Raw genomic sequence first — 13431 nt, forward strand, 5'->3', positions numbered from 1 at the left:
AGGGTGTGCGCGCGCATCATTTCCTTCTTGAGTCCTGCTATACACACGACAAATGTCGTCCGATACTCGTACGATCCTAGATGGCTACGAATCTTCTCGCGCGAGAGCAACGGGAGGCAAAAGCGGGTTGGGTTTGGGCTAGGCTGAGACTTTCGTAGGCCCTGCTTGCCATTTTTTTACATCATCTTATCCACTTTCGTTGTTTTTCTTTTTTTCGGAAAAACCACTATGATGTTTTTTTCTGTGAAAATTCCACCGTTCTATTAATAATCATCAAAAATAGTACAAAGATAACTAAAAGTAATAAAATTATAAATAGGTCATTGGACCACCTAGCGACGACTACAGACACTAGCACGAGCCAAAGACGCGCCGCCGTCCTCGCCCCTCAATCCTCGGAGTCAGGTAAAGCTTGTTGTAGTAGAGCTTGTTGTAGTAGATATACGGAAAGTCGTCGTGCTAAGGCCCCAAAGGACCAGCGCACCAGAGCAGCAACCATCACCAATGATGACAACCGTAGATCGGAAGAGACTGAACTGAAACAACACGAGCGAACACGAAAGACGACCGGACCACGGGAGATCCGCCGGACACACAACTCCACACGCCCTCCGACGACGCTAGATGCACTAAAGGAACGAGATTATTGAAAGGCACACAACAAAGATTGAAATTACAGCAAAGTCCCTCTGCAACTCGATGTCGTCGGCGAGGAGCGGAATGTGCCGATGGCGCACCGCCGCTGCATCTTCCCTTGAGCCTTGGATCGGAAGATGTCCCCTAGCGGACGAGACACCATGCTGCGCCATCAACACCATGTTGCGCCAGTACGGCTTCCGCCAGTGCGTCCGCGGCGATCGGCCTCGCGACCCACTGTACTTCCCGCAAGCGGCGTGCATGGCGCCGGCGGCGCCGACTCTGCAGAGGGCACCGGAAAGGACCGCGGCGTCCGGAAGCTCGCGCACCAGATCATCATCAGCTGTCGCCGGCACACGCTCGGCCGCGCCCGCGCCTCCTTCCGGAGGCGTCGCCATCCGCGACGGGGTGATGCACGCTCTGCTCCGGCCCGTCGGACGACGGGGTCGGGCCATCGCCACCGCCTCAAGGAAGAGGACTCCACGGCCTCGCCACCACTTCCGCCGGCGAAGAGGAAGGAATGGTGGGAGATGGAGGCGGAGGCGCAGGCGGCCCTCCGTGGCGGCGAAGACTCGGAGGAGTTCACCGGCCAGAACTTCATCGTCGGCCGCTCCGTCGACGAGGACTACCGGCAGATCGTGATGGACCCGCGGCAGGCGGCGGTGTGGTCCGCTAGGGACCACGGCACCAACCTTCGTCGACCTCGCCGGACCTTCCGAGCTACCGGCGCCAAAGGAGGAGAAGGCCGCCGCCGACGACGACCGGTCCTTCGGGCCATCAAGCGACGACGGCAACAAGCTGGAGTTCAGCGCCTTCGACTCACGGCGTCGCTAGATGTTTTTTTAGTTTTTAGTTTAAATTTGAGTTACTTTTGTATAAATTTCGTTCGAATTTCATATGAATATCGTTTTAAAATTTTCATTTTCATTTTAAATTTCAAATTCTATCGGAGCTGGCGTATGGGGGCGCCGGTCTGGGAGCAGCATCCCCAAACAGAGGATGCTCTACCGGCACCCCTCATACAACACTGTCGGCGCCTATTTGGAGACCGCCGGTGGAGATGCTCTTATTGTTGCTGATTTAGAGATCGGCAAAGAAGGGATTGGGGAAGAACACGGGGCATCATCATGCTTTGGAGGAGGTTGAGGAGACATGAAAAGTTAGAGGAAGATGTGGAGTCCTGGAAGGGTTTGGGTTTGGGCTCGGGTGGGGCTGGGACTTTGGGCAAGGGGCGCAGGAATTAATTAGCCTTGTGCATTCGTTGTGGAGGAGGTGTCGTACCAAGATCGGATGGAATTTATCGTGTGTGAAGCAATTTCGTTCCTTCTTTATTACCGCCCCTCCTCCCCCGGCCACTTTCATCACGCCCGTTATTAACTTCCTGTAATTTCTCCCTCACTACCAGTTCCTCTTTTCTCCGAACAAACCTAGTACTCACGTTACCCATGATCGTCTCGGCCTGAAAACAATATTTCACATGCTTTCACACCGCTATATTAATATAGCAACCACACCGATACAACACTTCGAAATAAAGGAAAATGTTGGGGCAGCAACAACAACAACACGCCTAAAAACAAAAAGAAATGAAGGCAATGGCGAAGCGACGAAACGATGATGACCCGCAACCGCTGCATCCTCCGATGAGGCACCACGCTGTTGCTTCCCGGACCAGATCGGTCCTAGGGTTCCCCCGGCACGAAGAGTATAATGGACAAGGGATTCCCACGACGCCCTTCGGGGAGGAATGGGGCCGCTGGAAGGCGCCACCGCGTCAGGGTCAGGCTAGCTGACACAGACTTTTCCCGCCCCCTTTGGTTTTCTTAGCACTTTTCTTAGAGAGGCGCATATTGTTAATTGATTGTGTGCATCCACGGAAGTTTGTGTCGACGTGTTATAAGGTCATGTACAAGGTGTTTATAAAAATAAATCAGCGAAATTATTTTGATATGCATCTTTCTATCCATTTCTCATTATACAGCTCTAAGCTTGTAATCTACGACGAACCGCACGATACCACTGTATCCTCCCTCGGTAGGACGGCGTACGGCTATAAATGTAGGAACATGCGATCCTTGAAGTAATGCATATTGATTTGACAAGGATCTTCTTACATTTTATCACAGAAAATATGACACGTGCGTGAATTGGTCCAACCCTTTTACATTTTTGTGTTATTGTTTATCTGCTTTCTACTATTTAATTGTTATAAATGGCTTTTCGCTACGTTTCACTTCATGAGTTGTTTGTCAAGATGGGGCAAAGATAGCTCTCGAAATTGCAGACCAAATCTTCTACTCCAATAGGATGATAGCTCATCTCCTAAGATGACTCGATCAAGATATATATGCGTCCCAATGAACTTCGTGAATTCTTTCCACACATAAAGCTATCTCCATTTAGAACGTAAAATTATATAAAATACTTAAATTAACTGTGGAGTCCCAAAATAGGTTTTGGACCTAGCTAGGGGGTTTTAAGCTTGCAATCCAAGTTGAGCCACAAGAAATTGACATATCCTTAAGAGGGATATCTTCATAAATGGAGGGACGGTGTCGTGCTCGGAGTAAACTACTTATTCCAATATAGATCTTCCCTAAATATTATTATCTCGCATTTCATCAGAAAAATAATTATAGTTAGCATAACAGTAACACTTCTACATCTTTGTATCAGTATTTCTATTCCATTTTTTTGTATTGCCGTTTCTCCTATTATAGTCTTTTTCTAAGAAAACCAAGTACAACATAGACGCACATACGCATTGTCGCCACCACATGCAATGCTCCTTAAATGTTCCCGCTCTTCAAATTTTTGATGCCTTTTGGACTGCAGCCAAGAGTGTGAGTTGTTTATCCTCTAAAATGTTTTCTATAAATCTAGCTTTTATGGTATATCTAGAAGTAACTTCCAAGAGGATAGAATTAATCAAGATATGCATCGTTAAAACTTTATGATTTTTTTTTCCACAACAGATCCTTCGCCAGAGTTTACTAGAGTTTTGTAGGATAAACTGGAAGTACTTAAACATCACACCGCCCATTTTAATATAGATATCACTATTTCACACTCCATAAGCCTTATAGAATTTCACCACACAACTTTGAAAATAAACTCACATGACACAAACTAAAACGGGTAGGATCTTATTTTCTCACAAGCTTATTGCCAGCTTGATTTCTCTCTGCGACAACTAAACTAAGTCGTTTATACACAAACCTCAGCCAAAAGGAACTAGGCCTTAAGCTTATAACTCAAGGAAGAAACCACCATATCATCAATAAATGTAGGGGTTGTGCAGCTGAAAGTAAGCCTTGATTCAGTAAGGATCTCACACTTCATAAAAAAACATTAATTAGTAAATCACCATAACACCTCTATATGGTTAGTCTTATCAATTATCTGGCGTGTTCTTCTTAATCTTTTATGTTTCAGCTCTTAATTGCCGTTTAGACTCTTGTTAACGTCGTGAGTTTATGTGGGTTGGGGGGGGGGGGGGGGAGGGTAAAAAGGAGTGCTAGGTATTGCAAAGTTTCTCTTGTAAGATAAACCATGCAATTATTCAAAATATAACTAGATGTATCTTCCAAGAGGATTGGATCAAGATATGTGTCCAAGATAATCTTAGTGACTTGTTTCCACTGAACGAAAAAAAAATCTGATGTAAGACGTTTTCTTCCAAAACTCACGACATTAACAAGAGTAAAATTGCAATACTACCTCATTTTCTGATATGAAGATTGGATCAAGATATGTGTAAAATTCGTAAGGTTGTAATCGGGGGTACGCAATTATGTAATCACTACCTCATTTTCTTTATATAAGACGTTTTTTGTTTTCTGCCAAAATTTCTTATATTTGGGAATTGAGGGGCTAGTTGATTATATAAAGATGTCCACATGTAAAAATTTAATAATCCCTCCATCCCCCTGTTGGACAAGGTGACACCTAGGCACCGCTTAAGCACGCTTAGGTCCTAGGCGATGGACAAACGCCTCACCTAGGGCATAAGCGAAAGTCTAGGCAGTGTAACCAAGAAATTATCTTTCACAATAAAAAATCATTTCATACTTCATGATCAAGCTAGTGTTGCCTGCCAAAACCCACCGGTGAGCTTGGCGACGATCAACACCGTAGAGCCGGGAGGCTCCCAGAACTGCGGTTGGCTCTGGTCCCTCGGGCGACGGCCCGCAATGCCTTCTGGTACACGTCCCAGCTAAATGCAAGGGCGTGCCACCTGATCTATACCTGGTCAGGGAGGTGTTGGATTGCTTCGATTAATTTCCTGCATGGCAAAACACCGTAAACATTAAATACGAGCCCCGATCGGCTCTTAAGTTGTTCTGTGGATCGGCTCAAAGAGCCGATTGTCCCATGGTTCGTGTTAGATTTGCAATAACATGGGAATCCTGCTTAATCGGTATCAAGATGAATTAATCTACGACAGTTTAGGGTTTGCACTGCATAACCGGAACGTCCTACACGTAATTGGGCCTAGCAGATACGTAAGATAATAGGAAAAACTATCCCTAAAGAGGCCTAAAAACCAACATAAAGTCGATCCCCGGAACAATCCCTCTAGAAACAGCAAACTACACCTTACGCGCTACCGGATCATCCAACCCGTTTGCAAGGCCTAACCATGCAGATATTAAACCAATCCTTGAAGAACAAGGAGCAACTATAACGGATCAAATCTACCAAGTAAAGACTAAGCAAGATGCTGCCATTACACCTAAGATAGATGTAAAGGCAGCTAGACGTTGAAGGGTGGCATAGCTAAGCAAGTATACAAGAAAAGCATCCATGTCAGCCCTAAAACATCTACGATAACGGTGTTGCTCGCCATCAAAGACGCTTCAGCACGAGCAACAACAGGTAACGAATAAACAGATACCGCCTAGATCGCAAGATGCGATCTAGGCAGCATGACGCTTACCCGGGAGAAACCCTCGAAACAAGGGGTGGCGATGCGCCTAGATTGGTTTGTTGTGAACGTGTTCGTCCTCCTTCTCAATAACCCTAGATACATATTTATAGTCCGTAGACTGTCTAATCCGGGAATAATCCCAACCGTGTACGAGCTAAACTCTATCTTTTAATCCTAACCGACACGTATCCTGCTATAGTTACAGATACACGGGCCACTTGGCCCAAAATCTCGTACAAGGCCGATTCATCATCTCCTTCACGTGCATAATTTCCAAGCCCATCCAAATCACGGCCTGCCTCTTGATTCGGTTAAATTCTGGTGATAACACATGCCCCCCTGGTTTTGGCAATGGTAATTCCAAAACCACTCTATTTTTTCCTTTGTTGGGTCATGTCGTGGCAGGGCAGAACCGTCGCAGTATCCTTCATCATGATGCCTCGCCTTCTCAACTTCTCTACACGATTTGACAGTTCTTTGGCACCACCTCCTCGGAAACTGCTGTGGCATTAAACCTCGCCTATATCCCCTTTATTTAACCGCGCCGAATAGTTCACCTCTTCATCCCCTTGCTCTGCACTAGCCATAGGCCAAAAGCCCCCTTTCCTCTGCAACCATGTCTTCCTCTTCCTCCTCCTCCGCCTCGTCGGGACTCTCCTTCCAGTCCTCTTCTTCCTCTTCCCGCGCGCCTACGCCGGAGTGGGATCAGATGGCGGCGTACAACATCCAAGCCCCAGAGGAATGGGACCAAGAGTCCCACGACTCCTCCGTCTGGTCGGAGGATAACAAATCCTTGACCGACGGAGAGGACGACCTCCAATTCCTCGTCGATGGGGAGTCGGAGGCGGAGAGCGAGGACGATCGCTTCTCCTGGGACGATTTCACCTCCTCCGACGAGGAGGAAGAAGAGGAGGAGGACGACGACGACTCCCTTGAGGACTACCCGCCGGCAAAGCGCTTCCGCGCCGGGTCATTCGACGACGACGATGACGACGAGGAGGAGTACGGAGCCCCCGCCAAGGGCTACAGCAGCGACGAGGAACCCGCCGGCAGCAGCGCCGACGAGAGTTTCACCGACGACGACGAGGACGACGACGGCCCGTAGATTAGCCCCTACTAGTATAGGGCTAGTAGTAGTAGTAGACTGGTCAATAGACCTTACTTTTGTTCTTCCTCCCTCGAGCAATCGGCTCTTTCTTTGTAAGAAATTCCTCCTATTAATGAAGAAAATGTTCCTATTGATTTTGCTTTCGCATCAATTTCGCCGATTGTCGAGGTAAGTTAATGCGCAAAGAGCCGATGGCAGCGCATCGGCTTTTCTAATAAAACGCAATCCAGTCCAAATTGCCGATTCAGTTGCATATTCACACGATAATTGCAACCTCCGTCTGAGAAAATAAACTCAGATCCCTCAAATTATCGTTCGAACAGGTCCAACTCGCGACCATGCAAACCTCAAACCTCAAACGCACAGATCCCTTCCTCGAACTTTAACGGGAGAATCATCCCAATGTAACGGTCTCTGGCCTGAAGATAATCTGTTGCGCTTGTTCCTCTAGAGTCGATGGCTGCGCATCGGCTTTGTAGTCTGAAGTCGATGTTTGTGCATCGGCTATTACTTGTGTAAAAAAAACTTTACTGGCTGATTTTATGATCGGCCTCCATATCTCATTGTCCGTCATCCCACATGCTTGGGAAATACTTCTTGAGATGTTGCCCATTGACAGCTACTGGGAACTTAACCCCGTCCAACTGCTCGAGCATGTATGCATTACCCTTCAAGACTTGGTCGACTCTGTACGGACCGTGCCAATTAGGAGACCATTTACCATATGCTTTGTCCTTAGTTCCTAACGGCAACACAGCTTCCCATACTAGTTCACCAACTTGAAACTCCTTTGGTCTCACCTTCTTGTTGTATGCGCGAGCCACCTTGGCTTTATTCTCTTTAATCTTCTCCAATGACCAAAGTCTAAGTTCCGTTAGATCTTCAATACTATCACTCATCAAAGCTGCATACTCTTCAGATGTTAGATCATTCTGAAATGTAACACGTCTCGATCCAGCCGTAATTTCCCAAGGCAATACGGCTTCTTGCCCATAAACCAGCTGGTATGGCGAAGTTTTTATAGCTCCATGACATGACATACGATAAGCCCACAAAGCTTCTGACAATACTTCATGCCAACGTCTAGGGTGTTCGTCAACTTTTCTCTTAATCAGCTTGATGAGGCTCTGGTTGGACGCTTCAGCCTGCCCATTTGCTTGAGCATAGTATGGAGACGATCGGATCAACTTAATTCCCATGTCATCACAGAACTTTCTGAACTCTTTAGAAATAAAAACCGAACCTCCATCGGTCGTAATAGTCTGGGGAATCCCGAATCTATGAATGACATGCTCCTTCACAAAATTGATAACATCTTCCGATTTTACCTTCTTCATAGGGACGGCCTCCACCCATTTGGTGAAGTAATCTGTGATAGCCAGAATCCATTCGTGGCCTTTGCTCGATGCAGGATGGATTTTGCCGATCATATCCATGCCCCAACCCCGAAACGGCCAAGGTTTGATGATGGGATTCATTGCTGATGCGGGTACCATTTGAATTTTCCCAAACATCTGACATGCTTGACACCCTTTATAGTAACTAAAGCAATCCTCAAGCATGGTGGGCCAGTAGAACCCCGATCGCCTGATCAACCATTTCATTTTATGAGCCGATTGGTGTGTTCCACAAGCGCCTTCATGTACCTCGTGTAAGAGCCGATTCGACTCGGCTGTTCCCAAACATTTAAGAAGTAATCCTTCCAAAGTTCTGTAAAACATATCATCTCCTATAAGGACATACTTCATGGCTCTGTACCTTATCCGTTTAGGTGCCCCCCGAGCCGGATCTTTCAAGTAATTGAAGATATCGGCTCTCCAGTAATCCGGTTCCAGGGAATATACCTGAACATCGGCTTCTTCTGCAACGTCCTTGTAGCCTGATGCCGTCTGGGCGAGATCGTTGCCCTCGGTATTTTGCGACCTTGGTATCCAACTGAAGTTGATGTACCTGAATTGCACCATTAGCTCACGGCATTGCATCCACAACGGGAAGAGGGACTCGCTCTCGCACTTGTATTCCTCCGTTAGCTGGGAAATTATCAATTTGGAGTCGCCAAAAACTTCCACTGCTTCTGCCCCGGCTTCCATAAGCAACTCCATACCCTTGTATATTGCTTCATACTCAGCGACATTATTGGTGCAAGGGGTAGGTAACCTGATGGAGAAGGAATATGTTGCCCCCCGAGGCGACACGAGCAGAATTCCGATGCCGCAACCATCTTCACAAACCGATCCATCGAAAAACATGGCCCATGCACGCACTGACAGTGCCGCTACATCCGTGTTGATTCGTTCAGCAATAAGATCGGCCAATGCTTGTCCCTTGACTGCCTTCGCGGGTTGATACCGGAGATCAAATTCTGATAACGCAAACATTCACTTACCAAGTCGGCCTTTCAACACAGGAGCCGACAGCATGTGTTTGACCACATCTGATTTGCAGATGATGACGATTTCCGCGGTGAGCAGGATGTGCCGAAGCTTGGTGCAGGTAAAGAAAAGGCAGAGGCACAATTTCTCGATCTCAGGGTACCTAGTCTCTGCGTCCAACATCCTTCTGCTAAGGTAAAACGCAACTCTTTCCAGGCCATCATAGACTTGAACCACCACAGAGGCGATGGAAGTGTCAGCAACTGATAGATAAATATAAAATGGCATGTCCTGCTGGGGCGGAACTAACACAGGCGGCTTTGATAGATACTCTTTAATATCGTCGAAAGCTTGTTGTTGCTCTGCCCCCCAGCGAAATTCTTCATCGGCTTTAATCTTCACCAACCCCATGAATGGCTCGATTCATCCTGACAAATTGGAGATGAACCTTCTGACAAAGTTGATTTTGCCGATGAGACATTGCAGTTCCTTCTTCGTGGCAGGCGGCTTCATGGTGCGCACTGCCTCCTGACTCTTTAGGCCGATCTCAATTCCACGTTCATGAACTAAGAATCCCTGGAATTGACCGGCCGTTACACCAAAAGCACACTTCTTTGGATTCATTCTCAGTCCGAATTTCCTAGTTCGGTCCAAAATGCGTCGCAAATCCTCCAAGTGTCCTTCCACCGAGACGGACTTGACTACCACATCGTCGATGTAGATCTCCACCAACTTGCCAATCAGATCATGGAAGATATAATTCATGGCTCTTTGATATGTTGCGCCGGCGTTTTTCAACCCAAAAGTCATGACCACATATTCGAACAAGCCTACTGCACCTGGCACTCTGAATGCAGTCTTGTTTATGTCTTCTGGGGCCATGAAAATCTGGTTGTAACCGGCGTTGCCATCCATGAAACTCAACACTTTATGACCCGCAGCTGCGTTGATCAACGTTTCCGCGACTGGCATTGGGTACTCATCTTTTGGAGTGGCTCTGTTGAGATCTCGAAAATCTATGGCGACGCGCATTCGGCCGTCCTTTTTCTCCACAGGCACGACGCTGGAGATCCACTCAGCATACCTGCATGGCCTGATGAACCCGGCAGCCAACATTTTCTCGATCTCTTTCTTGACTGCTTCTAAGACTTCGGTCTTCATCTGCCGTGCTCGTTGCTGGAACGGCCGAAATCCTTTCTTAAGAGGGAGTCGATGCTCGACGATACTCCTGTCTAGCCCGGGCATCTCTGTGTAATCCCAAGCAAAACAATCTGGGTACTCTTTCAACAGAGCTATCATCAAACTCCTCAGATGTGGATCCAATTTCTTGCTGATAAATGTTGGTCGTGGCTTATCCCCAGGACCAATGTCGATCTCTTCTAGCTCATCAGCCGATGTAAACCCATACCCTAGCTTTCCATCACCTGCTAGGTCAATGTTGAACACAGGCGAAATTTATAATGAGGGTAATATGGGCCGATTGCCTGAATCGGCCTCCTTTTTCATTGCATTATCCAACGAAGGTTTACAACGCAGTTTCATTTTTTGGGGCCGATCGCAGGGATCGGCCTTGTTACAACCTAGTAACTTTGGTGTGGTTACTCTGCCAGGCCAGTGGATAAGACCAGCCTCACCCCATTTTTTGTAACCTCAATGCGCTCACAGTCGTTCAGATTGACTCCAGAGAGTGGCTCTTGACCGTCTGCGTCCCAGATGTTCATGCCAGCTGTTGATACCTCAATCGAATCATCGGCGTGGACGACTTCTACTTCATCTCCATCCCATTGTATCAAGCATTGGTGCATAGTGGATGGAATGCAGCAGTTGGCGTGGATCCAGTCTCTCCCTAGCAAGACAGCATAGGTGCTTTTGCTGTCGACGATGAAGAACGATGTAGGGACTGTTTTCCGGCCCACAGTTAGGTCTACATTCAGAACACCTTGAGTTTCTGACGCTTGGCCGTTGAAGTCGCTTAGCGTGACGTTGGTCTTGATCAGATCCGAGTTGGAGTGTCCCAAACGCCGCAACATGGAGTATGGCATGATGTTAACTGCCGCTCCCGTGTCAACCAGCATCCTGCCGACGGGCTGCCCATTGATATATCCTTTCAGGTACAAGGCCTTCAGATGTTTGTAGCTTTTCTCCCGTGGCTTTTCAAAAATGACTGGTCGTGGGCCGAAGTCGAACTGCGCTATCGGCACTTCTTCGTTTCTTGGAGCACAGAATTCCGAGGGAAGCATGAACACCATATTCGTGCCAGCCGATGCCTTCGCATCGGCTTTTGTCTGTTTGGGGCGCCATTCTTTCTTTGGTGGTCGATCTTCTGCGTCCAAGGTTTGCTGAATCTTTTCGGCCAGATCGGGCCGTGCCTTCCTCAACGTGGGCAGGTATTGTGCCTCAGTTTCTTCCAAGCTACGCAGTCGCTGGACCCTACGCTTCTGGGAGTGACTGAGTCCATCTGGGCACCACCTTGGCCGATGGTATCGGTCTTCTTCTTCGTCTTCTGATTCCTCGAGATCTTCCTCCTGAGGCGGCTCAGCTCGCCGGCTCTGAGATGGGAGCGGCCCTAGACGTTTGAACACCGACACGTCGCTAGTGTCTCTCCTTTTCCGTCTACACTCTGGGCAATTGTCGATTGTGGGCAATCGGCTCATCCCTGAATCCCAGCAATGTTTAAAGAAAGGGCAGTCCCAGTGTCTGTCCATGTCCCTCTGCTCTCGTGACGTCTCCCTTGCGCGGCGCTCATATCTTTCGTCGTCTCGACCGTGTCGACGAGTTCTTCTGTTGTCGACGTCAGACTGATAATACTTCTGGTCATTACTGTCGTACCGCCGACGTTGGTCGTATTGACGCTCGTACTTGTTAAGGAGATGGTCTGAGAGTGGCCGCTGATACCGCACGCTCCTGACTTGTTCTTCAGTGATGTATCTTTTATCATCACGTTGAAGCCGAATTCTTGCCACTGGAGTGGCTGCTCTCTTCTTTGTCTTTGCCATGGCGGTACACAGACCCTGCCATGTTGACATCGAACGAAAAGTCTAGCCGACGCCTTGCGGAGCGGCTGAGTTCTACCATGTTGACGCCAGGGAACGGCTGTGTGTCTATCTTCATGGCGTACTGACCGAAGATCAGACGGCCTTGTTCTATTGCCATTTGAATCTGCTGACGCAACACCTTGCATTCGCTGGTGACATGGGTGAACGAGTGGTGCCACTTGCAGTATGGTTTCCCGTTTAGCTCTTGCGCCGTAGGGATCTTGTGGCCCTCGGGTAATTTCAGCTGTTTTCTCTTAAGCAGTAGGTCAAAGATTTGCTCAGCCTTGCTTACATCGAAGTCGAATCCCTTTGCTGGCCCTTGAGGTTTCACCCATGTACAGGTGATGGCGTGTATTTCACACGTTCGTTGGGCAACCCCAAGAGGAAGGTATGATGCGCACAACAGCAAGTTTTCCCTCAGAAAGAAACCAAGGTTTATCGAACCAGGAGGAGCCAAGAAGCACGTTGAAGGTTGATGGCGGCGAGATGTAGTGCGGCGCAACACCAGGGATTCCGGCGCCAACGTGGAACCTGCACAACACAACCAAAGTACTTTGCCCCAACGAAACAGTGAGGTTGTCAATCTCACCGGCTTGCTGTAACAAAGGATTAACCGTATTGTGTGGAAGATGATTGTTTGCGTAAAACAGAGAACAAGATTGCAGTAGATTGTATTTCAGTAAAGAGAATTGGACCGGGGTCCACAGTTCACTAGAGGTGTCTCTCCCATAAGACGAACAGCATGTTGGGTGAACAAATTACAGTTGGGCAATTGACAAATAAAGAGAGCATGACCATGCACATACATATCATGATGAGTATAGTGAGATTTAATTGGGCATTACGACAAAGTACATAGACCGCCATCCAACTGCATCTATGCCTAAAAAGTCCACCTTCAGGTTATCATCCGAACCCCCTCCAGTATTAAGTTGCAAAGCAACAGACAATTGCATTAAGTATGGTGCGTAATGTAATCAACAACTACATCCTTAGACATAGCATCAATGTTTTATCCCTAGTGGCAACAAAGACAACACAACCTTAGAACTTTCTCGTCATCGTCCTGTGTCAATGCAGGCATGAACCCACTATCGAGCATAAGTACTCCCTCTTGGAGTTACAAGCATCTACTTGGCCAGAGCATCTACTAGTAACGGAAAGCATGCAAGATCATAAACAACACATAAGCATAACTTTGATAATTAACATAACAAGTATTCTCTATTCATCGGATCCCAACAAACGCAACATATAGAATTACAGATAGATGATCTTGATCATGTTAGGCAGCTCACAAGATCTGACAATGATAGCACAATGGGGAGAAGACAACCATCTAGCTACTGC

Source organism: Lolium perenne, chromosome 6 (assembly GCF_019359855.2).
Source record: "Lolium perenne isolate Kyuss_39 chromosome 6, Kyuss_2.0, whole genome shotgun sequence".
NCBI classification, from domain to species: domain Eukaryota; kingdom Viridiplantae; phylum Streptophyta; class Magnoliopsida; order Poales; family Poaceae; genus Lolium; species Lolium perenne.